General features: G+C 38.0%; 1 protein-coding gene across 3 annotated transcripts in view; it reads left to right on the top strand.

Annotated features, from left to right (window-relative positions):
* The window catches only part of CDH11 (cadherin 11), an 81525-nt gene that overhangs the window by 29751 nt on the left and 26912 nt on the right, over window positions 1–24862 (top strand). For 2 of the 3 annotated variants that reach the window (XM_065847919.2, XM_065847918.2), the window contains one exon: window positions 11036–11166. The gene's annotated coding sequence lies outside the window, so the exon portion shown is untranslated. Of the gene's footprint in view, window positions 1–6128; window positions 6363–11035; window positions 11167–24862 lie in introns of all 3 variants that reach the window. The other variant, XM_065847920.2, reaches the window with a different exon arrangement.

Genomic DNA, 24862 nt, shown 5'->3' on the forward strand with positions numbered 1-24862 from the left:
GATGTCACAGTATCACAGTATGTTTGGGATTGGAAGGGACCTCGAAAGATCATCTAGTCCAATCCCCCTGCTGGAGCAGGAACGCCTAGGTGAGGTCGCACAGGAAGGTGTCCAGGCGGGTTTGACTTCTCCAGGGAAGGAGACTTCACAACCCCCCTGGGCAGCCTGGGCCAGGCTCTGCCACCCTCACTGAGAAGAAGTTTTTTTCAAATTTAAGTCGAACCTCTTGTGTTCCAGCTTGATCCCATTACTCCTTGTCCTATCATTGTTTGCCACTGAGAAGAGCCTGGCTCCATTCTCATGACACTCACCCTTTATATATTTATAAACATTAATAAGGTCACCCCTCAGTCTCCTCCAAACTAAAGAGCCCCAGCTCCCTCAGCCTTTCTTCATAAGGGAGATGCTCCACTCCCTTAATCATCTTTGTTGCCCTATGCTGGACCCTCTCCAGCAGTTCCCTGCCCTTCTGGAACTGAGGGGCCCAGAACTGGACACAATATTCCAGATGGGGTCTCACCAGGGTGGAGCAGAGGGGAAGAAGGACCTCTCTCGATCTACTGACCACCCCCTTGTAATACACCCCAGGTACCATTGGCCTTCCTGGCCACAAGGGCCCAGTGCTGGCTCATGGTCATCCTGTTGTCCACCAGGACCCTCAGGTCCCTTTCCCCTACATTGCTCTCTAATATGTAATTTTCCCAACCTGCTGTCATCTAAACTCATCTGTTTGATGCAGCACAGGATTTTGCTGTGAAACTTTTAGTCAGTTTTGTTTCAGTTTATTGTACCACATTCATGGGTGCACACTGTTTTAAACCATGAAATCTTGACCTTTTGGGTTACAGCATTATGTATTTCTCAATACCACAAGATATTTCTTCACAAAGTATTTTGGAAGATGATTTATGTAGCTACTCGTAAATTATACTGTCTTGATGTGGGGGATTGTTAAGGTTTATTTTCTCCAGTGTGGTTGGGGAAGTTCCTGTGCCCTGAAAAATAAAAGCATAAAACCAGCACATGAATAAAATACAAAATATAAAAGGAAAAATTCAGCATTTGGTGGAGTTTCTGTGGTTTATTCCCCATTCTCTCGCTCTTCTCTATGCACTACAGTTACAGTAATAAGTAAACAATAATGAAAAAACACAGAACATTTTGCGTGAGATTGACAGAATGAATAATTAGGTTTCTTTTTAAAGGAGTGGGGAAGTTCAGTATTGTCATTTGAAGTTTCTCAAATCATTTTTCTGACATCTCCAGCCATAATTTAGCATGCAGGATGCTGTCTGTTGAGAAAGGCTACATTATAATTGCAATTGCTGTGAATACTGACTGGAGAATCAGCAAGGTGCTGAAGCAAAGTTGTCCACGCTCTTAGGTAAACTTATTAGGTGACTTGTTTGTGTATGACTCACTTAGGTTGGCACTTTCTAAAAACAAAATAACACGTTTGTTTAGATATGTTGAGTTGTCAAATACTTATCAGTCTCGTGAACATGAAGATAATACCAAAGATATAAATACCTATTTATACTATCCAAATAGAGAGTTCACCAAATTGAACACTAAGTGTTTATATACATATTTTATATCTATATTAAGTATTGTATATATATATTTATATTTTGGCTCCTTTCCAAAGCATACAGGTGGAAAAATAATAATAACTACATGGCTATAGGATTCTATTTTTAGAACATCTTAACATTCATTGTGAGAGTAAGTTAACTAACCTTCACAATAGCATTTTCAGATACAGGCGTTAATTATTATCTCCAGTTTAGTGATGGAGCTGAGGAGCAGAGGGCATGTCGACAAAGGCTATTGTTGGCAGATGGAATCTCAGCCCACCGGAGCTACACAAATGCGTTTATCACGGTGCCAAATCTGAATTAGCAGGTCTGATCTCAGGCTCATATGCCTCGGCTCGCAGTAGGGCTTGGTGGGCTGGGCACAGCGCTGTGCTAACCACATTTATTCAGCTTCAACTCGGCTTGGAACTTGGGCAGAAAAAGCTCACATCTGCCAGCAATATGCTGTGTAGATACTTCCAGCAAATCTGCCCAAGGCCACCCAGGAGACTTAAGTTATGGCCTGGAATATTCTTCCATCTCTGTTGTATTCAGTTGAAAAGGAAAAAAGCTTCTGCTGTATGAAAATTATTCCACTTATAAGTTTTCATATAAGCTTTTTGAAAACAGACCTTTCTGTGCTTTTGCTGGAGAGCCACATTTCTGCACAGCTGGCAAAGCAACTTCTTTCACTATTGTAAGTTATCTTTGATTTTTATTAGGCACTAAGTTACTTTTAGACACAGTCTTCCTTTCTGTCTAGATATGTTAATATTGGGCACTCCTGGCTGAGTCCCAAAGGAAAGCAACTGAAACTCAAAGGGTAGCTGCATTTCTGAAATAATCTAATAGAGTGGAGTTAGCTTCTCAGTTTTCAATTAACTAGGACTTTTTTGTTTGATTTTGTGTGTGTGTGTTTTTGTTGATTGGTGTTTGTTTTTTGTTTTTTTAATCATCCTTATTTTTTCATAAATATGTCTTCTTGGTTGTCTGAGCTTACCAGATGATTGCTAGTAGTATAGCACTCTGGAGCTCATTTATTGTTATTTACAAGCAAATGCCTTTATAGCACTGAGGCCTACCTCCATTAGGCAAACCTCCCATTGACATTAGCAGGAATTCTTTCCTAATTATGCAGTTTCTTCTGAGTATGCAGAGCACTTGTTCTGTTATTATTTGGTTATGCATATTTCTATTTCACAATCATCGTTTTAAAGAAACCTCATAACGTACTTGCTCATAGCTTATAATAATTACACTACAGAAAATTAAAGTCTCAGTGGCATTTTGGAGGCGTAATGAATAGCAGACAAATGTTAAATATTAATACTGTCAAATATTCTGGTTAATTTTGGCTGTGAACTTCAGTGTTATGAGCATTTCATTACATGATGCAGCTGAAATACAGAACCGTGTTCATGTTTCGACTCTCAAGGATAGGTAGGCATGTTACTAAATAACAAAACTGCAGTATATTGTCATTTTCAGAGTGGAATATCCTGAAATGATAGGTGGTGGGAAATCATATCTTTTGTACAAACGTTGCTAAAATTCTGGAAAGCTGTATTAGTTGTGAGTAGAAACTGCACACTAGGCATCATGAAATGCTCCTAATGCTTGCACATCTTCCGGGTTCTACACTTAATCATTCATATTTTGCTGTGTCTTTAATTACTATTTTTTAAAAATTATGTACTATCAGTTGTCCAGTATTGTTCAGTCCTGAAAACTGAATTGTATCGTTTGAAGAGGCTTGGTAATGTTTAGTTAGTAATGTTTAGCTTGCTTTTCTTCATTTTTTAAGCTTTCTTTCATTAATACTTTCAGACTGTTTAATGGACAAATTAATGTGTTTGACATTGCTTTGTCCTTGATTGAGAAGCCAACTGGATATTATACAGTTTGAGAAAACACAAAAGCAAATTAGGAAAAGATGATGAGGAAAGACAAAGACTGAATGCCTTTTGGTTGAGCTAAAATGAGTTTCCTATCCGTTTTCCCTTCCTTCCACTCTCCCCAGATCTAGAGAAGCTATGACCTGTGGGAGTGTGGGAGGAGGATTGGGGGGAGTAAGGAAAGAGCTGTATTCAGTCCAGAAATAAGTCTGAATTCAACTTAAAAGAGCTTTACAACTGTTTGAAGAGCCATTGCTGGGTTTGCAATAGGCTTCCTAGAATGAATCATGTAACTTTCTGGGATGATATTCAGTGAGCTGAATAAGGCACGGAGAAATTGAGAAACATCAGATCTCTACGGGGACTTTGAACAACTCCTCTTTTCTTTATTAATAAAAGGAAGAAGGTAGGAAAAAATGTCCCTAAGACCAAAGACCTCCATTTCTCTTGAGTCTCTTGGATGAATTCTGAGGTATTCTCCTTTATGGTATCTCTGATGTCCCAGAATTTTTCTTTCTTGGGTGTCTCCAGTAGACCTGGAACCAGCAGGATGATTTTGTGGCACATTTTTATAAAGATTTTTTGAAAGGTTAGTTAAATATTTTTTTCAGTGCTGCGTGTCCCCTACAGCTTGACTAATAGGGGCATTCAGCATATACTTCAGTGACTCTCAATTTTTAGGTTTTCTTTTCAGGTCACTAGAAGGGATTGATAAAAGAGAGCAGAAGAAAGCCAGAGGAAAGAAAGAGAGAACAGCCTACTGAAATTGGCAGCAGAGAAAGAATAAGATAAATAGAGCACCAAATGCTAGCGAAGGCAGCCTTTGCTGTGGCTTTGTTCTAGACGAAGGATCCAACCATTTCTGTTTACAGGAAGAAAAGCACCAAGAATATGCACGTGAAAATGGAAAGGGGAGGAAACAAACAAGAAAAAAAATCTGCAGGGAAAATTTGCCACGAGAGTATTTTTAATGATGACAAGATCCCACTTCCATAGTCTCCGACATCAGCTGCTGGTGGAAGCTGAGTTCCAGCATGACTTAGAAGGCTTTAGAGCAATTCTGTGCCTCTTGTAATGGTAGTAACTGATTTTATAGGCTTTGTATGTATAATATGTTTATCCAAGAAAGAATATATATGAGCATTTTACTGATGGTGGTTCAAGAACAAACACTTAATTTGTTAGATAGAAAATATAAAAAGTTAAGCTTTCTGAGGACAAAGACTTTTTCTAAATGCAGAGAATTCAAGTGAAAAAATGAATAAGTTGTATAAAAATATATATCTATGTAGGCAAGTATGTATAAAAAGTATGCATCTACTTGCTGTGGATCCTCTTCTTCCAAATTCAGTTTTTAGAACAAACTCAGAGAAGTTGGAAACATTGAAATGGAGGGCTTGATTTATGATATTTAAAATGACAGAACATGCCTGCCTTCAGGCCTCCCGATCCACTTGTATTCTTAGTACCTGGATAGGATGGGACTGGAACAGCATGAAGCTAATTAATACAGACTTTATCCCCAAGGGCGTATCGTCTGCCTTCAGGCACTTGTGACCCAAAAGCAAGAAAGAACTTAAAAAGTCATATTGTATTGGCTAAGCACAGGGTCTGGGTGCTCATGTGATCTGTAAAGAGTTTTTTATGAGGGCAGCTAATTTGTTCCTTGTGAGCCCACATGAACTTCTACTGCTATTTAATTTGGCCTTGGACAGATTTGGGCTTTAGTCTGCAGTCTGTTAATACTCTGAAAAGTGTTAAGATGTAGTTGTTTCTCTCACAAGAGCACACAGCTATTCCGCTTTTTAGTTGGGTAATTTCTGCCATGGCTCGTGGCCTTCATGTCTAACAGCTCAGTATTCAGGACGGTCACTTACCTTTCAGTGCCCGGTACTGTGAAGTGCTCAGGCTCACTGATTCCCTGCTGAATGATAGTCAGCACTCAACAGCACGGTGAAGGGGTGGGAACATCAAGGGAAAGTATTTTGGCAGAGGGCAGAATATAAAATCAGAATAGTTCACAAGAAAGAGAAAGGGACTGTTTACCTGCTTTGAACAGAACCCTGTATGTGTGAAACCTTCTCTGCAGCTGTTGGTTCTGTCCTTTTGTCCTTTTCTTGCATGTCCTGCCTTTCTTGTGTGTCCTGCCTTCTGCAAGGTATGCCACTGGGTGACAAGGTCCTTCTTTCCTTCTGTACAAGACAGTACAACTGTTTGGTTCAACATCTTTTTTCAAGCCTCATAAAAATGACAGGTTTATTACTCAAATTATGGGTTAAAAACTTAGCTTCTCCAGGATACAGATATTGACACTTTTCTACCTCAGAAGCAGGAGATAATAAAAGCAATCTGAAGTGTTGAGGTGATGGAAGCCAATGCGAGAGGAAGCGCGTGATCCTCCATCACTGCTGCTCAGCACCAGGTGCACCTTAGGTCTGCTGCAGGGGTCCGGACACTCCGGAGCGCACACAGAGCCGTGCAAACATCTCCCAGTCCCTCCTGAAATGTGGTCAGTCATTGAATCATTGGTTCTGACCTGCCAGTAGACCCTGTAATTACATGTGAATTTATAAGGGAAATTATACAAATTATTTTTAATATTTCTGATGCAGCGCCCTTTGTTTTGTTTGTTATTTTTCATGTAAATGTCTTTCAGCATATGTTGGTGAGCGCTTAAAACATTCACGTCCACACAGAGAGACCTTGGTCATGCTGCTAATTTCAGCTATTAACATTGATGAAGCGACAGCCTTAATTACCTAAAGCAACTTGGAAATTGGTGCTGCTGGACCAGATGACCTCCAGAAGTCCCTTCCCACCTGAATTATTTTAGGATGCCATATTGGTTGCTGCACGTGGGGATTCGTGTAACTTAACTTAGCCGCCCACAGTAAGTGGAAAAAGATCAAGTCTCCTGGAAGGTGATTCAGAGCATAAGCTTATTTAGATGCGAAGATAATAGCTCGCAGGAGCAATATATACATAGCCAAGGTCATACCCTCCTAGTCAAGGCACCCAGATATATATTCTCTAGCAGGATTAAATGCTGGTTTTGCACTAAAAGACTTAAATTCCACGCAGAACCAATTTTTATACCTAAACAGAGACTGCTGACTATGTAAAAATGTGGTGTCACTGCATGTCATGTAGTAGGAACTAGAATAAAACTATAAGAGGTGGCAGGAAACAGTTTTTGTTGAAGACATACTCCTGAATGACGAATTGCCTAAATAATCAGAATAACTTTATGCAAATTATATTTATACAGATGATACAGCTTCAGGAGCAGGAGAGTTTTGGCGATGCATAGCACAAAACAGCAAACATCAAAAAATGGCATAAGAGAAGTCAAGTTTAAACTTTATGTTAAATCAGAACTTATACCTGTATCTTTAGAACAGTTAATTATTCACTGAGGAGAGAAGATGAGAGGGAAAAGGTAAAGCTCTGCACCCGAGCAGTAGAAATACTCAGCTGGCATGCGGGAGGTCTGAACTTAGGCCTCTTTCCTCTGATTTTTGTACTGATTAATACATTTTTCATAGGTGCAATGTTTTATAGCGTGTCTTTGTACACCTTTAGAAATGGCTCTAAGGGTAAGTGGTGTGTGGCAGGGTCAGACTGCAAATTCACAGTAGAACTACGGAAAGCTCACGTGTTCCTAGATCTTGGATTCTGTCTTATGACAGTGAACTCAAACCTGTGTTATTTTTATTTGACATGTTGTTAGACTCTTTTTTTTTTTCATTTTTAGCAGTGGTGTTGTGTACATTCTGAATATTTAAATTTCCACTTCAATATCTGTTTAATATGCAAGATTGAAATAACCTGTGTGTTTTGTAGCCTTGTAGTAATTAGACACGGTGAAAAAAAGCTACTCAGCCCATTTGCTTGGGCTACGTAAAAACATTTTTTCCATATCATAATTGTTTAAGTAGTTTATGATCAGTAATTTAATTCTGCTGTATGGATAACTCTGGCACTTTGAATATGCGCAATAGTTCTTGCTTGGGCAATACTTTAGATTGGTAGGGTTTTCCTTAATAATTGTGTATGGTGTATATTGTCTTTCCACAAGCACATTTCTAGTAAAATGTAATCAAATAACTGTTTAAGTGAACACCTGATGCAATGAATTCTATATTAGAAATGCCTATTGAAGTTACATATGTATATATGTATATTTGGGATATTTTAGTCTCATTTCTGTGATAGCTGCCAAAATTCTCTTTGCAATAATCTGGCGACCATTTCATTTCAGAAACTGGTCCCTAATGCCTTTGTCTCTCAGTAAGCTCTTAGTAGCAAGGACCTAAACATATGTAGCTATAAATCCACAGTTTTAATCCTTTTAAAAATTTAAGTATTTTGTCTCTGTTTCATTACGCTCTCAGATATGTTCCCAAGTTTATTTCTGTAATTACTGTTCTGGAACTATTTAACTTTAAAAGCACATTGGATACAATTTTGCTCCAAGCTGAGATCTTCGCAGATTTTTAATATTTTTACTCTTTTAATGAGTGCAATATACCTACATCTTTTGCATAGAGACAAATGTGTATTCATTGTAATTCCCTGCAATCAGGAAAAAGGAAGATGAAGACAGGAAAATAAATGGAGGCTTGGGGTTGTTTTGGGTTTCCTTGATTTAAATCTCGTATTTCGCATGTCCTTGATTGTATTAGTTTATTCATTTTGCCAAACAGACTACAAAGCTGTGAATATTTATTTAGTTCTGTTCCTAATGGTTTTTCTAATAGGGAATTATTTTGGTACAATGAAAGACATTTGTAAATGAAGCAGATAAGCCCTTTGGCAGACAAGGAGTGTTTTGTTCAACACAAGAATTCTATTGTCCACTGCTTTAGTTGTCAAGTGCCTGGGGAGCCCAGGATTTATGATGATGATACAATGGCCCTTTCAGAGAGAAGTCTAAGAAGCTGTGAGATTCCGTTCCTCTGCTTTTCAGACTTTCAAATCTTTTTATCATGCAAGAACAATGCAGGATTCAGCTGCTTCTTAGGCCACAGGACTGCCCATTTAACATCAGGCATTGTGAAATAATTACCATAGTGACAATGGGTTTGGGCTTTTTTTTTTCCCCTCTAACTAGCAACATTTCAAAATCGTTCGAGTTGTCATTTTGTATAAACCAACTCCAAAGCCACGGCTTATTTTATAAGAAAAAAAAAAGTTCCTAGGAGATTTGATATAAAGTGCACTGTGTCAAACCTCTTTGGAGCATGGAACTGTTTAATGGGTGGTTTTTTTTGAGTTTTGATGTAATTATACTTGAACTTGGAAATAGCCTTCTGTAAATACAGCAATTGTTTTTCTTTCGGCTTTTCTCTCTTCTGTAAAGGTTATGCAGTCAGTAGAACCTTGCTATTGATGAAGCCACATTCAACTGCAGCAGAAAAGGAGAAAATGAATAAAAGTAGTATCTGATACCTTCGTATCAATCAGCTAAACTATTGCGTTATTGTAATGATGGAAATCATTCAGCAGTCTTAAATCATTTTTTTTTCATGAAAATAGGTATCTGGAGGAGATTCCTTGCTTTATGTTAATGTTTATTTGCTTCAAATAATGATTAGTGCTACAAACAACTATTGTTTTGTATACTCTGAGGTCTGTTTAAATGCAGCATAGCTGGAAAACAGAGCCTTTACTTGACAGTGAAATTATTATGTAGGTGGGCACTTCACTGTTTGGTAGTCAGGTGTGTGTAGAGGAAGAAGCTTAATAGCATAGCAGGTCAGGCCGAGGACTGTATTGTATGGATTACCAACTATTCGCTGCTTTTAAAAGCAAAAGCGGATCTTGAAAAAATTAGACCACAGGCATCTGTGAGAGGATATTTTGAGAAATACTTACCTAAGCAACTTAAAATGTCTTGGGCAAAAAGGAATCTTGAGCTGCAAAGTCATCTGTAGAGATGTTGTCATCTGTGAAGATATTGAACAAATTATCAAAATGAGAAAGTTTTTTTTCAGTTTTAGTCTTTTCATTCATTCATATGAATTGTGCACTAGTTCAAAAGGGTCCTCTATGAAAAAAAAAGGCTTGCAAAATGAGCATATTTTCAAATGCCATATATACTTCAATGCACAAATATGTTGCACGTGTAGAGTATTTTTATAAAGCAAGTGCTTTATGTAGTAGTGACTTACTTCATAGAGCTTGTCTTAGCAAAACTCACTTTCTAGGAATGTGTATTTATTGAATGTGTATCACAGTTTTTTGAAACAGTAGGTCAACGTATCTGCAGTCACAACTGGCAATAGAAGCCACGTGATTTTATTTCTTCTGTTGATGAATTAAATGTGAAATATGTTTGAGCAATATTGCAATATTGAATATTTAACATTCAGTTAATACCTATTCAGTTCTCCTCAACACTTCTGCCTAGCAACTTTGAAATGTGGCCTGTTCTGCTGAACTATATTTTGCAAGCAAAACCTGATTGCTTTAATGGGGGTGAAAAGTGGGTATAAAATGGAGGATGCATACGGATAAAACAGCTTGAAGAGTTAAATACTGCAGAAAAATACTGATTTGGATGTATCAACCCAAATTACAGAGACTATTTTGCAATAACTGCTCCTAGAAATTCTCAATTAATAAATTTGAAAGTACCGGGTAATCTAGCCTGATTTCCCTGGTGAGCATGAATCCTAGTTTTAGGATTCATTTAGTACCCATTTAAGACTCTATCAAGGTATCAAATGAGCATCAGAAGTACGCTGTCTACATCAGTACATAAGAAAAGATCACACACACACAGCATTTCTTTTGCCTTCAGTCACATCCACTATAATTTTACTTGTGTGGGAACTTGTTGTCAGAAACACAAGATGATGAGGGACCGCTCTGTGAAACTGAGCATTCTTAACTTACTCATATCAATCCAACAGAAGACTCACCTCATAAGAAATGATTCAGCTGCTTTCTTTTTGTTTCTGCAACCTTTATTCAGACTGCCTCAACTTGCTATCCCACTATGAAAGAATTTTAGCCATCAAAACAGCTTCTTACAGGCAGAGGCACCTCTTGCTTATTTTCTCACTTTAAATGTCTTACCCTAGAGATCTTCTCTCTACTGTAGTAGAAGTTCTACTTACTAAAATAATCTACTTCATTCTCCATCATAAGAGTAAAAATACTAATTTTCTAATATGCCTTCAGAGCACTTAGAAATGTTCAAAGCACATCTTGTTGGCTAATGATATCTGCAGCTGTTACTTTTTCCCTACAGTATGTCTTGTACTGGATAGTGTTCCCAGGACAGATTTTTTCCATAGAACTCTGTTTTTTCAGGAGATAATGAAAAAGATGTGAAGGCATTTTGATATGGCCTCCGGCATTTTAGTTATGGGAACATTCTTGCAGTAGTAAGCCTGTTATGGTAAAAGCTATTTATTAATTTTCTCCTTGTATTATTTAATTGCTCGTCTTTAAACCCTCCTTAGGCTACTGTGATATAGACTAGACTTCAGTTGTTTTTTATTATGGTACCTACACTGCATTGGATTTCAAATGGACTTTTTTCATTCTTTGCAGCCGGAGCTGAAGTGCTGGATAAGTGGCAGCAGAAAGCTGACATCTGCATTGGCGTCATAGTCTCATTAAGTGGCATTTCAAATGTGTGGAATATGCTACATAAATTGGCAACAAGTTTCCAGTGGGTGAAGGTAAGTAGCACATCCAAACGTTATGATCTGAGTGAAGTCAGATACGCATAGCTGGCCTCTTGTTTCTGTAAGTGTCCACAGTACTTGTACAATACAGAGAACATTTCTGCAGTGACTAATCCCTGGATTGATGTGTGCAGTCAGCCAGTTTTGCAAATGCATCTTAAGAGTTTATCTATTGGTCTTGACTGTCACTCAGGAGAGATGACGCTGGAGGACACTGACCATCCTTATGTGTTTGTAAAGCACAGTTTGATAACACCTGTTTTTGGGGGTCACACTTGTTTAATTTCTTGTTTAAAATATCCAGAGAACCTCTTGAAAACTCACAGCAATGTAGCACTGAAGAACAGAAATGTAAGAAATTTTCTAATATTTAGGCTTTCAATTTAATTTTAGCAGTCAAAAAGTTTCATATTTTTCTTATTCTATGCCTGCATGAATGAGTAATTAATTTTGGTTTTGGTTTATTTCTCCAATATTTTGTGCAATGCTGGTGAGCTTAATATAACTGTTCAGGCTTGGGTTAGAAAAAGAATTTAGTGGTGATATAAGCTTCAGAGGAGGTGAATGTGGAAGCTGTGGAAAGGAGCAATACGGAAAAGCCTAGACCTAAAACCAGTTATATCTGCTGCTCTGATGCCTTCTTCATATCCTCTGTGACTTTCAGTTGTGCTATTACTGAAACCAGTGATTCCACAGAGGTGGGAATTGTCCACTCACAGGAGCATTCATGTTGGTTGTGTAGTTGGTTGGTTGGGGTTTTTTTTTGTGTGCGTGCTTGCCTTTTTTTTTTTTTAATTAACACAGAAAAAGATGAAATGTAATGGATAATAAATATGTAAATACTCTAATTTTTACAGAATCAAAGGCATGATTGCATCTGAAATGTCTAGGATAAAGAGTACAAAGCCAGGATATTAAAGCTCTTTGTTTAGCTGACTCATTCACTTGTTTTTACATTCAATGCACTCAAGTCCTGCTTGACAGATGCCTCAGTTCTGAGGAGATGTCCTTGAATGATGCTAATCTTTTTTCTGGAAGCCAAATTTGCCATATACTTACACATTCTTGTAAGCAGCTGTATAGGATATGTGTTTATGGTATCCACCGAGTCGTTAAGGTAGACTGCAGCAATTAGTATCAGGCTGAAACAGAGTCTATTTGACAGTGATACCAGCAGCATTCAGTTTAATTTATGTACAAAAGATGTGAACTCCTTTGCTTCTTAGAGGAGCTGTAGCTCAGCCTGTGAGATTCTTATCCTGTCATCACTAAACATAAGGGCCAAATTCTGGAAAACAACGCTCAGTTCTTGTTCACATAGAGCTTTTCAATAGATTTAAGTTAGAGTGTTTGGTTCGACTGAAAACTTCCTGACAAGTTTCCAAATTCATATACGGGTATCATGAAGAAATAGCAAAAATACCTTCAGTTATGTGTTCAGTTTCTCTCAGCCTCCCCTCCATGTGGAGTTACGTGAGTTTGCTCACTGCTGTCTCAGTTTGTCTCCTCTGGCATTTTCTTCTATCTCACTTCAATGTTTAGTTCAGGCCTCTTTATACTCTTGACTTCAGAGCTCCACTTCCAAGTAGATGAATTTTTTACAAATGAAAGGACTGTGAAGAATAACCCTGACGGACAACTTGAAGGCCCATCGTTCTCACTAGTATATGAGATAACTGGGTCCCTACTCAAGTTTTTTTTCATGTCTTATCTGAGAAACTGTTGTGTCTATTTTTGTAGGCTTCTTTACATTTAGCGTCTGAGCAAATCACTTCTGAAAGAAAGCTTCCTGCAGAGTGACAGTGGGATGTTCCCTCTGGTTGGAGTGTGAAGTGCCTCCCTGCAAAAGAGGAGGAATAAGCACCGCTTTTGTTGATTATCATGTAAACCTGGGCATCCATATGCTTCTTAAAGTCTCTTCTTTTGAAGGATCTTCCTTTCTTAAATTGTTTCCAGCTGTGCCTGTTCAGGAATGCAAATTTCCTGTTATAGTATCTAGATAATCAAACAGTTGAGAAGGTAAATATTCATGTTTAACTATTGTTAATGGAACAAAGAACAAGAGGGCGGACAGAAAGGCGCTACAGAGCTCACTGGGAGCTGGACCACAGGCCTGGCTGCTGGGTCACACCAGAAGATGCCAGTAGCTTCATTAAGTGGGAAATCCGGACTAGGGATTTCCTTCCTATACTGCTTGGATTTTCTATAATGAAGTTCTGGAGGGAGTGAGAGTAGGCACAACAGATAAATTTATTCTCAATTAGATTACTCTGAAAAGCATTATATATGAATAATATATACAAATCAGTGTTGTCTAATGTATATCTTGCCTCTTTCATTTATAACAACCTTTTTATTATTTGTTTTTAATTCTCACGTAGTCTATACTATAATGGGAAAAACAAGGTATGCATGACATAAAAATTAGATCTTGGAAGGAAACTGCTGTATAGCTTTGTTTCTGTACAAATGCCATGTGGAAAGATTAATTTTCAGTTACTTAGAATCACCCTGTCTTAAGACAGTGCTAGCACATTTAATGAGGCCTCCGTATCTGAACAGAAAGCGTTATGTACCCAATTGCCTGCTTTAACCTGTATTACATATCTCACCTCACTTCTGTACAGGCAGACGTTTACATCGGTTTTAAGACCTGAATTTTTTGCATTCTCAACTTCAACCCACAGAACTACAACACAGAACAAACACCTAGTATATCTGCAGGATTAGCTTATTGCATGTATTTTTGGATGAATATTAGTAGTCTGAAATAAGCTCATATATGAGGGGAAAACCTTTGATTTTAGTAGGAGGATGCTCCAAAGTACAACAAATCCTGAAGTCCTTTTTAAAGTAAAGCCTGCAAGTGAAATGTTAAGAAGAGCAATCTGCTGGTGTCAGTCTCATTTCACATAGTCTGTGTAATGAGATGGAGTCTGAATTTGTCACCTCTGCTTTGCTGGGGCTCTTCAAGACTCGCTTGAGCTAAAACACCTTTGGAAATATTGTTAGACTAATTATAAAATACATTGTGGTCAAATGGATACAACAAAGAATGATTATTTTGTTATAAATTCAAAAGACTTCTAAAAGATATCAAGATGGGAAATACATTCACACCGTCCTATCTCTTATAGTCACAATACCTCATAATACGGACATTTTAGATTTTCCTATATGCTTTTTAAGAGAAAGATATTTGTATGAAGGCACTGTTGCCTTGAAAGAATCTTGGCTTTGTTGAAGTATGTAGTTTGTTGTTGGAAACAACTTTTACCTGAACTGAAATTCAGGGCTCAGTGACAAAAAGTTTGTTTCAGCTCAGATGTTGAAACAACTGGGTCTGTCAGAAAGAATTTTGATGGAGATTTGTGGAGAAAAATGATGTCAGCTTTAACCATAAGTGCTCTCTACAGTTGCTGTCTATGGGTTTTAGTAACAGAAACAAGGATAATAGCATTTATTAAAACAGACACCATCCTGCTTCCAAGAACAAACACACAGATCAAGGGCTGGAAAAAGTGTAAGAGAAAACTAAATTATGTGTCTTGTACATATGCATTACATATTAAAACACTACTATCTACTGAGGCATTCAGAGTTTCATATGCAACAAAAACTGTCTTGAATTCCTCTCAGAAGCTGGTGTGCTGTCTCAAACATGGGCACATTCTGTATGGTATAAAATAGAACAAAATGTAGTGTATTTAATGAATTTGAGGTATTTAACCAAACCAATTACTGCATTGTTAGTCACAGTTGAAGACAAACTTAAAAATGGCTTCAATATCTTTCAGGAATACTTACTAATGTAACCATGCAAACATATGCAATTTATGTGGCTTTACTAATCTGTATAAACACTAATAAAAACACAGAGGTTGTGATTGGTAAAATCTAATGTAACGCAAAGGATTTTCCCACTCATTCCTGACAACCTGCATTTGCAACCATTCAGTTACTTTCTTTCAAAATGGCTTTTCAATTACATTCTAGTGCTGTAGGGGAAAGCCTTTTGACAAAGGCATGACATAAACCATTTATACTGCAGCTCCATCATAGTTCCCATAGCTAAACTAGACTGGACAGTTCATTAAAAAGAAAAATTAATAGTACAAGGTTGCAGGGAAACAATAACAGATTATGACTGGCCTGTGGCAGCCCACTGAATTCATGTAGTGGAATAAAAATGATTCCCCTGTCTCATAAATGAAGGTTTGTTCCAAGGTTTTAGGCAAAGTCTATACTTCTACTCCTTTACAGGAAAAAGCTATACGGTTTCTTGTCTATAAAAGCAATTCCTGCAGAAGATTAATATGAACTCTTTTGGGATGGAAGGCACATATTTCATTATACTTTGAATGTATAATAACAAACACACATAAAAGAGAACAGAATAGGGCACACTATGCAGCTACATAGAAGAAAAACCTAACCTTCTTGGAGATGGGCAGAGGCACGGAGCGGCAAAGCAAGGGTGGAATCAGGACTCGGTCCCACCTTTTCTTATCTAAGGTAGTAATTGCTCTAGACCAGTCTAAAATTGCTGCACTTCAATGTGGCAAAGACAAAGGATTTGCGATTCAATGGCGTTTCTTTTAGGTCCATTGTAACTACCTGTAACATCATACACAATTTATCTCTTGCTTAAGGTTATTCTAAAAGGTATAGCCAAGTCCTAATGGCCTCTTTCTAGATATTAGTGCATATTTTCCTAATTTCCTTAGAATTTCGTGGTTCACATTGTCTATATAATTCTGGTATGTGTGGCAGGAACACAGACATACTTCAATGTTGAAATCTGAGTTTTATTATAGCAATGCTATAAATTCCTGTCTCAGAAGGTATTTCAAACAATATGGGCTCTGGGATGCATTAACCATTTCTTTTGGCCAGTAGCCACAACCTTCTAATGAATTCAATGGGATAACAGGAGAGGCCAGAAAAGGGGAACTCTGAGCCAACATCATCTTTGGAATCAAATACAGGACTGACCCTCCAGGCTATTCTCTGATTCTATTTATGAACAGGATATTATTTTAGAAACAACGGTCTAAAATGCTGAAAAGTCATGGTTCTGGGATCTGATCCCCTTGTACTTTCACAGGTTTATACCCACTTTTACAGGAGAACTTGGGTACTGGGCCTCCCATTCTCCCTTCTCTCCCCTCAAAATAGAAAAACAGATTATGTAACCTCAAAAGCCTGGTCACCCGGAGAGGCCTCCTGGCTGTGTTGGCTTAGTTTCACGCTACAAGCTATATTTTGTGAACTGAGGCTCCACTGAAGCAAAAATAACCAACCAAGCAAAGGACCCTCCCTCAACCTCCTGTTTTCATACTTAGCCTGTGAGCAACATAGATAAGTTGCAGAATGTTGGAGCGGAAAATACTTCTCTTAATTTTTAAAGGGAATGTGTTTGCACAAACATTTAGCGCTCACTAATGAGCAGTTCATTTCAAGACTGGTTGCTAACTGCAAACTTCGCTGCTATCTTCTTCAGTTCACATGTCCAAAGGTACCGCTTCTGTCTGCTCTGCCTCCCTGCCCTGCCCAAGGCACAGGAGAGAACAGCCCCATCCCAGGGAGCAGCCTGTCACTGAATCACAATGACTCACTCCAAGGAAAGCTCCACAAAGACTGTGTTGTGCTGTTTCACAGTGAAGCTAGTGACCCAGTGGCTACTGCTACTTTGCTGCTAGCAGGATAAACAGAATAACACAATGGTTGTGTATTCAGGAAAGGTCGCATCAAATGGAATGACCTTTTTTCCTCCTTGTAGATCTCTAATGATTTGATGTGCCTAAAAAGTGCTTTCGTTTAACAAATCTAAAGATCAATTCAATGTTTAAGTGGGAAAACTTCCCAGAAAAGAATAGAATGGTAGTGGTTTACTAACTGTCAAAACTAACTCCACTAAGCAGAGGCTGTGCTCTGTTGGCCTGGTCATTATCCACGTTACTTCTGCTGTTGCCTCCTTTCAGCACAGACCCTTGTTTCCTTTAACATGAGCTCACACATGGTTGACAACACCGTCTTTTGTTTGACTGAGCTGTTTGCCTGTGAGTGGTTACGATCTGTTGCATCCAGGTTTCAGACTAGGCTGCTTGAGGTCTCCACCAGTCTATTATGCTATAGCTTGTGGAGCTCATCTAGGCCAAAGGGACAAAACCTATGTATAAACCCAAGAATATACTGTTAACTTAATGTCTTAACAGTCTAACCAAAGAATTATCAGTTCGCCCACGTTGAGCTCTTACACAAGTTATGTACACTTAAAATGATACACGCAGACTTTCTAGTATCAACCCTTTCTCTGGCATCGCACTCAGTATCAGCTGCCACTCAGGCAGATGTCTCCAGGAGAGGAAGGGGATGGAGGGCCTCTGTGACCCAGAGCAATACAATGATGGTTCCTTCTTCCTCCTCAGTCCAGAATCCACCTGGAGTCATTTTTATGTTTGCTAATATCCTCTACATTTCCACGCCTTGCACTGTCTCCATTTTCCTGTAGTTCCACATTACATGCAGTTTTACTGTGAATGGTGTGTTTTACATGTATTGAATACTGTCCTTTGTTCTCTGTTATGTCTCTAAAATTGGGTTTGTGGAGCTTCCAAGGTTGCATTCATTCAGTGGCCAGTAGGTGACCTCTAGTGAGCAGTTTACAGCCCTGGGGCCTCCACTATTGTCTTGTACCTGGACTTTCAAATCTCCTTGTATCATCCCATGCCTGTCTCTATGCTGCATTTTATTCGAGGGTCATAGATAGTTCATTCTATATGGAATAGTGAATTTGCATTCTTATCTGTTCATTACAACTATATACATAATCCAACTGTATTACAACACATAGCCATCCAAAGCTAAGCAAAAAAAGTCAAATTAAATGAAGCAACAGTCACCTGGTCCTTAGATAATCTGCTACAGCCAAATACCAAACCCAAGCCCCAGGCAGGCCAAAACAAGTCTCAGTGAAGCCTAACAAGTCCTAATGGGTCCTGAGGGCTGTGCTGTCAGCTTCACACAGAGCCCATGGCACGTTGCAAGGGATGGTAACACCCTTTCACTGGCTTGCAAAGCTCTGAAATTCTAACAAGGTCATGTTACACGTGGAAAATTATTTTTTACACTATTTAATGAAACCTCATTATTAAATAGGCATTTAGTAAACATTCATATTAGCAATCTTATTCTTACAAAATCATTCATGTCATGTATTACAGTTGGGTTTAGCTATAGCTGTGTTTACAAATAGCATAGAATAATAAAAGTGCCTGCGTAAGACCTTCATAATGAGTTCTTCTTGCTTATATTTATCATTCTTTGGGTCCGATTCTAAGCTCACTTACTGAAGCTTAAGCCAGAAGGGGCTTTTTTAACTCTTGCACAAAGAGGTAAAAAGAAAGTAAAAAATTTTAAAGCAATGTTTACCCTGACAGCCATTCCATTTGAACAAGAAATCTGTCTGTCTGCTCAGAAAGATGTTCCCAGTTCTTGGATGAATCCCCAGATCCAGGTTTTCCAGCTGGTGCCTGTCTGGTGCTTTATTCTCTCTGATCACTGGATTTCCAAAAAGTTATTTTTGGTTGTAGGTGAAGTACAAATGGTACCCAATAATTTCTTTGCTTTTTGCTTGCTCTTGTGAGTTTTTGAGTTAAAAACACTGTCTTTTGGTCTTTTAAGTAGGAAGAAAAGATAGGGTTGGCATTGTCAAAGAGCACTACATCACTACCCTCATACGTGATATTGTAAAGACACCATAAAGAAATTCAAATACAAAGCCATATGGGTTAGCCTTATGCAACCATATACTATTTACTGAAGAGATTTAAAGGAAAAAGGAAGATGGGAGAGTTCAGCATTATGCACAAACAAAAACATACCCACCGAAATTTTGCACAGACTTTTAAATGAACAACTCCAGATTCTTTATAATGTGAACAAAACCAGCAAGCATCCTGTGCTGGTTTGACTGAAAATGAGTTAATTTTCTTCATGCAGTTAGAAACATTTCCTTTTCATAGCTAGCACCATCATTATTTGGACTTCGAGAACAAGAGTGACAGAGTTAATGTTTTTAAGTTAATTTTTTTCCATCTCTTCTCCCAAGTAGCAAGTGAAGGGACAAGAGGAAATGGCCTCAAGTTGCGCCAGGGAGGGTTAGATTGGATATTAGGAAAAATTTCTTCCCAGGAAGGGTTGTCAGACATTGGAACAGGCTGCTGTCCCTGGAGGTGTTTAAAAGGTGTTTACACAAGGTTCTTAGGGACATAGTTTAGTGCTAGAGTTAGGTTACGGTTGGACTCGATGATCCTGAGGTCTCTTTCAAGCGAAACGATTCTATGATTCTGTATTTACTAGTGGTGTATTAGTATTTTGTTATTTTATTAAACTGTGTTTATCTCAATCCAAGTTTCTCCCTTCCCTTTTGATTCTCTCCCCTATTTGTGGGTGGGAGTGGGAGAGCGGCTATCATAGTTACATTGCTAGCTCGAGTTAAACCATGACATATCCGTATTGCATTTGAATTCTGTGAAGTCTGAGATATCAGATTAGACCAGAGAACAAGGTACAGGGTTATGTCAGCCTCTTCTGATGGTTAAATCAGTGGATGCTACAGGTTGCTTAGCATGATGCATTCGTGCTTACATTGAGAATGCCATTTGATACCATACACTTGCTCTTTAGTCTCGGGCTTTCAGTCACCTTCATCTTGTCCACCAGCTCCTTGCTTCTAACATGGTAATTTGGGCTTCTAGTTCACAGTAGCTCTCTTGGGCTTAACATGTATGGTCTTTAAAAGCTTTCTATTGACACAACTTCCATTTTCTTTCTCTATGCACTCCCAGGACTGTCAGCAGTCATTTTAGTTTGCTTCTTATTTCAACTGTCAAGTTGACTTTTCCTTCACAAAAACTAAAAAGGTCCAAAGTTTCTAAGTATTTCATCCATCTTCAAATAAAAATAACAAGTACCAGTGTATTTAAAAAGATTATGTTTGGTAACAGACTCTCTCATCTCTCTTTACCCTAATAGATCCTTTTCCAGGAAAACCATAATTACTCCAAGAGCAATTTATTTAATTACCATTATGGGAGACTTCAAAGGAAATTGCTTGGATTGAAATAGTGATATCACCCAGCAACTTTTGGAACAGAATATTTTGGTAGAAAATATGCTGAATGTAAGGGTATATTTAATGTGAAAAAAGAAGTCTAATCTTATTGACTGAAGCTTTCAATCTTTTTAACATATATATGTGTGTGTATATATATATATACACACACGCATGTTGATTTGTGTTATTATTGTTATTGGCCTCTATTTTTCTTCTATGAATATAGATTCTTTCTCCTGTAATTGCGTCGTATTGAGGTAATTCCAAAAATGATGCTGTTCTCAATTCAGCAGTTCTACCAAGTGTCAAGTTGTTTTCCTCTTTCTTTTTCAGAAGTTCATTTTTAAGTAGCAGTTCAGTGGTCTTCATTAGGGACAAAACTATCTATTAATAAATGGGAAGTGCAAGCTTTACCTGACTGAACACACATTCATTTGTGCTTAAGTACTTTTATGTTGTCCCAGTGGTTAAACAAGACCTTGGCTATCTGAGAGGCAGAAATCTAAGACTGGTCATCTAAGGTGCAGATAAATGCCACAAGTCCTCATTATTGCACTCTTAAGGTCAAGATTTGCCCTTGGTATCAGAAAAATGGTGATTAAAAGGTATTTATAGCTCCAAAACATATAATGCACTTCCAAAATACACGTAATTATAGCTGATTCATAGCCTCAGCTATGAATAACACTAATCTAATTAAACAAATGCCCATTTTTGCCAGTTTCCCATTATGAGCTTTCTGTGGGGCATAGTTTTCTAAAACTAGGGCTTTTATGCAAGCCATAGGGTCAAGATACTAAAATTTTGCCTCTTCTGCATATCACGGCACCAAACATTGTTGCACTGAAGCAAGGCACTGTGTTAAGACTATTGCTGTTAATAGTTTCTATCAGAAGAATAGAAATGAAGTGTTTTGTCACAATCGTCTGTAATTACAAGCCAGAAATAGTGCCAGTCCATAATCTCTGGCGTGTAGTAGTGTTTCATATGATCAGTTAGAAATATCTAATGAACAGGTTTAACTCAAAATGAATTACGTTCATGCAAAATATACTGAATCATTTGCCCTTTTTTGCAAATGTATCATTTGCATGAAAAACAAATTTTAATTACAAGCTGACAAGCCTGTCCTTTTGTGTGTGTGTGTCTGTGCTATTTATATGCTTAGAATCCAATTTATTACCTTAGCACCTCTTGTTGCATTTTAGGTTTTGTATTGTAATACTGGAAAATAGTCCTTATAGCTTTGGAACACTGAAAACACAGACAGTTCCCCTGATTTGTGCTCAGAGCAGGTCAGGCTGCACTGGAAGCCAAAGGGCATTTCTTATCTGATGAAGGTGGTATTTTCTTTGTGTTTGTGTGGTTATTTTTTAAGTTGAATGGAAATTTTCTGTGGTGACTACTTACAACGGCATCTCAGAAGATACTCAATCGAATATTGTTTGAATTATGATCTTGTGATTTAATGGATTGTAAATAATACATTTGCAGTTTTGGTCCTTTCAGCTGTAGCTTCCCATTAGGTACTTAAACAGTTATGGTCTCCTTTATTAGAGCTATTGGCTCTGTATTAGGAATGTGTTTGCATATTCTGATGTTATTATCTCATGCTATTGAGCCAAAATAGGTCTCTTCACAGGCAATCTCTGCCTATGAAAAAATTAATTATTGATTCAATTGTTCATTCAAAAAATCTCCAAGTGGCTTTTATACTCTTTATGGAAGAAATTTGCACTAAACTGGAACAGTTAAGCAAACTATCAAACAGGACCTTACATGTGCGTGGCTGAAGGATCTGAACTCTTCCCTCTGCAGCTCCAAGAAAACTGAGAAAAGGAGACGATTCTGATTAGAAATTTAGTTCTCACCTTTCTTTCTCTAGCAAATGTATTTGAAAGACACTCTTAGTAATTCACTAACTTGTCAAGTTTTATAAAGATAAGTGTCACAGAGAATCTAATTATGTGAACCTCTCTAAATGAGGGCCACAATGGTTGCTAGACTCAAACAAGCTGCTGTCAGGCTGGTTTGCATGTGCTTCTGAAGTGGCAATCTTTTGGCAGAAACTTGCCTACTTGAGGCAGACCAAATTGAAGGGGACCAGGGGATCAAGCAGTCTAGCAGAATTAGATTCTAAGTGGAAAAATGTTTTGTAGAGGAACACATCGGTCATATAAAGACCACACAGGATGCTGTAATAGTTTGGCATTTGAGCAGCACTGCTGAAGCTGCCTCCAGAAATGAAGCTGTAAGTACGATACCACAGATTCAGTTTAGATTTCTGATTGCATGGAGGCTGTCAGCCCTTCAGCAAGAGATTATAGATCAGAACAGAAATGGATTGCTTGTTGGAATTCCTTCTGGTTTGGTTTAGTAGCTGAATAGGCCTGCCTGTAGTCATTAGTTTGTCATAGGTTCTCAGTTATCACTCCTCCATCTTGACTTTCTGTCTCATTTTTGGCATAAACCAAACAGATCATCAGTCAGAGCACAAGTGTCATTTAGCCATTCAGAAATTCTTAGAGAAAAAAACAATTCAGGGTTGACTTAGCACGTAAGTACAGTGTTAGTAGTTGGAAGTAAGTTGACTTTAGTTGTCATTTATTTCCTCCTCGGGGTGTCATTTATAGGCATTTACACAATAGCAAGCTGTATTGAAACTAGCAGGCACACAGGCTGCAGTTATATTGGCCTTCGAGTATACAGGAAATTATGAGAATTCCAGTTAGTCTGAGATGCACAGGAACACAATTACTGTTTAAAATAAACTCTACCAAGAGCTTAGTCATTACTTCAAATGACTCTATCAATCACCATGTTCTTTAATAAGACTACCTTTCTTATGCTAGTTGTTTTCCTGTAGAGTTTATGCTTAAAAACAGACAGCCTCTGTCACATTTATCTTAAGTGGATCTCCCCAGGGCAGCAAGTAAATGTAAAACTCTGTTTACAGCCATTTTTCATTTCCCAAACCTTTTAATATCACTCTCTCAGGCTTATTTCTGTGTCATTCACTTCATAACGTATCATCTTCCCACTTTCTACTGCTTTGTACGAGGTACACCAAATAGCGATTCCGCTCTTCTTGAATGAGTACAAATTAAATCAAAGCCCAGTGCAAATACTTTCCTTCCATGATGATTTCAGAGGTGGATACTGAAGGATACATCACGTCATATTAGTCAGGAGGTTATTTTTCTTCCTCTTTCCTGCAAAATGACTTCTGTTTTCAAAGTGCCATCATTTTCTGGCTCTGTCCATGGTTTTCTAATACGGAGTCTCAAAGCTGCTACCGGGAAATATGGCTACATTTCAAAAACTATTCTTTGGAGCAGCTGGGGATTATTGGCTTTAAACATCTCAGTAATCCAATACAGTGCTATAAAACATAATTTAAAAATGCAAAGGATTAAGATTTCCTTTCATAAGATTCTACAGAACTCAGAATAGGAGTCTACAAAACTTACTTAGCATTTTTAAGGTAACTTTTATTGCTGAAGATGAAAATCACCAATTCTGTAAAGATTTTATTTACATATTTAGTACATACGAATCTTTCCGTGCCCTAGATTCCCTCTGTAGTAGGATACCCTATAATCTTGGCTGTTTGCACACCATATATAAAATTATATATAGACATGGCTCTGCAGAACTGCAACTTATTGTAATCCTTTACAATGGCATCATGATCCCATGCAAAACAGCAGAGTGCGAATTTGGGGAGTGTGAGGTTTTCAGTATTTAGTGGAATAACTACAAGAATTTTTCTCCAAAGTATCGTTAGATATGAAAAATTTCCTTTTCCAGACTAAATACTTTTGTCTCATATGACTAATTATGTTTTGTGAATGACACAAGAGATTTATATCAGTTTGTATTCAGATGAGAGTTATTTGCTTTTCGCTCCAGTAAGACCTGAAATATGCTTCAACGAGAAGACAGATTCAGTGTTTCAGAAGGGCTCAAAGGGAGTTAGTTGCTGGCGGTCTGGTTTAGAATTACACATTGGGAAAAATGAGATTACTTATACAGAATGAAAATCTTTTCCTGTATCAGATATCAGAGCTTTTGTCATTTAAACAAACGTTTTACAGTAGACTACTGCATATTGGCCTTTAATGCTCATTTCTTAGTAGATACATGACTGGACTCATGGAGTAGCTCATATTCATAAAGTCAATTTGCTGGGTATGAAGTCCTTTAGTTTTTAATTTTTCCATTTTGAATGTGATGAGTAAAAGCCATGGACCTGGCACTTAAGGAACTCTCCTGGTGTATGAATAGAGCTCTATGTCCCACTGCTTCCCTGGGAAGAGGGGGTCATTTGAGGACACAAAACCCCATTTCCTAATGGGATGATTTCCTGACTGGAAAGACAGGCATAATGCTCTTAGCTGCTGGGGTGCAGCTGAGAGTTAAAAGAACGTGCTACTGTCTTATTCTGCAGTTCAGCTTGTTCCATGTAAAGTGGACCTTGCAAATGTTGATACACCAGTGTTGCACCTTTCTCAGTTCTGCATGTCACGTAAGCAGTGGTATCAAGGCAAAATCAGGCATGCTCTAGTT

This window comes from Patagioenas fasciata, chromosome 13 (genome assembly GCF_037038585.1).
Source record: "Patagioenas fasciata isolate bPatFas1 chromosome 13, bPatFas1.hap1, whole genome shotgun sequence".
NCBI classification, from domain to species: Eukaryota; Metazoa; Chordata; class Aves; order Columbiformes; family Columbidae; genus Patagioenas; species Patagioenas fasciata.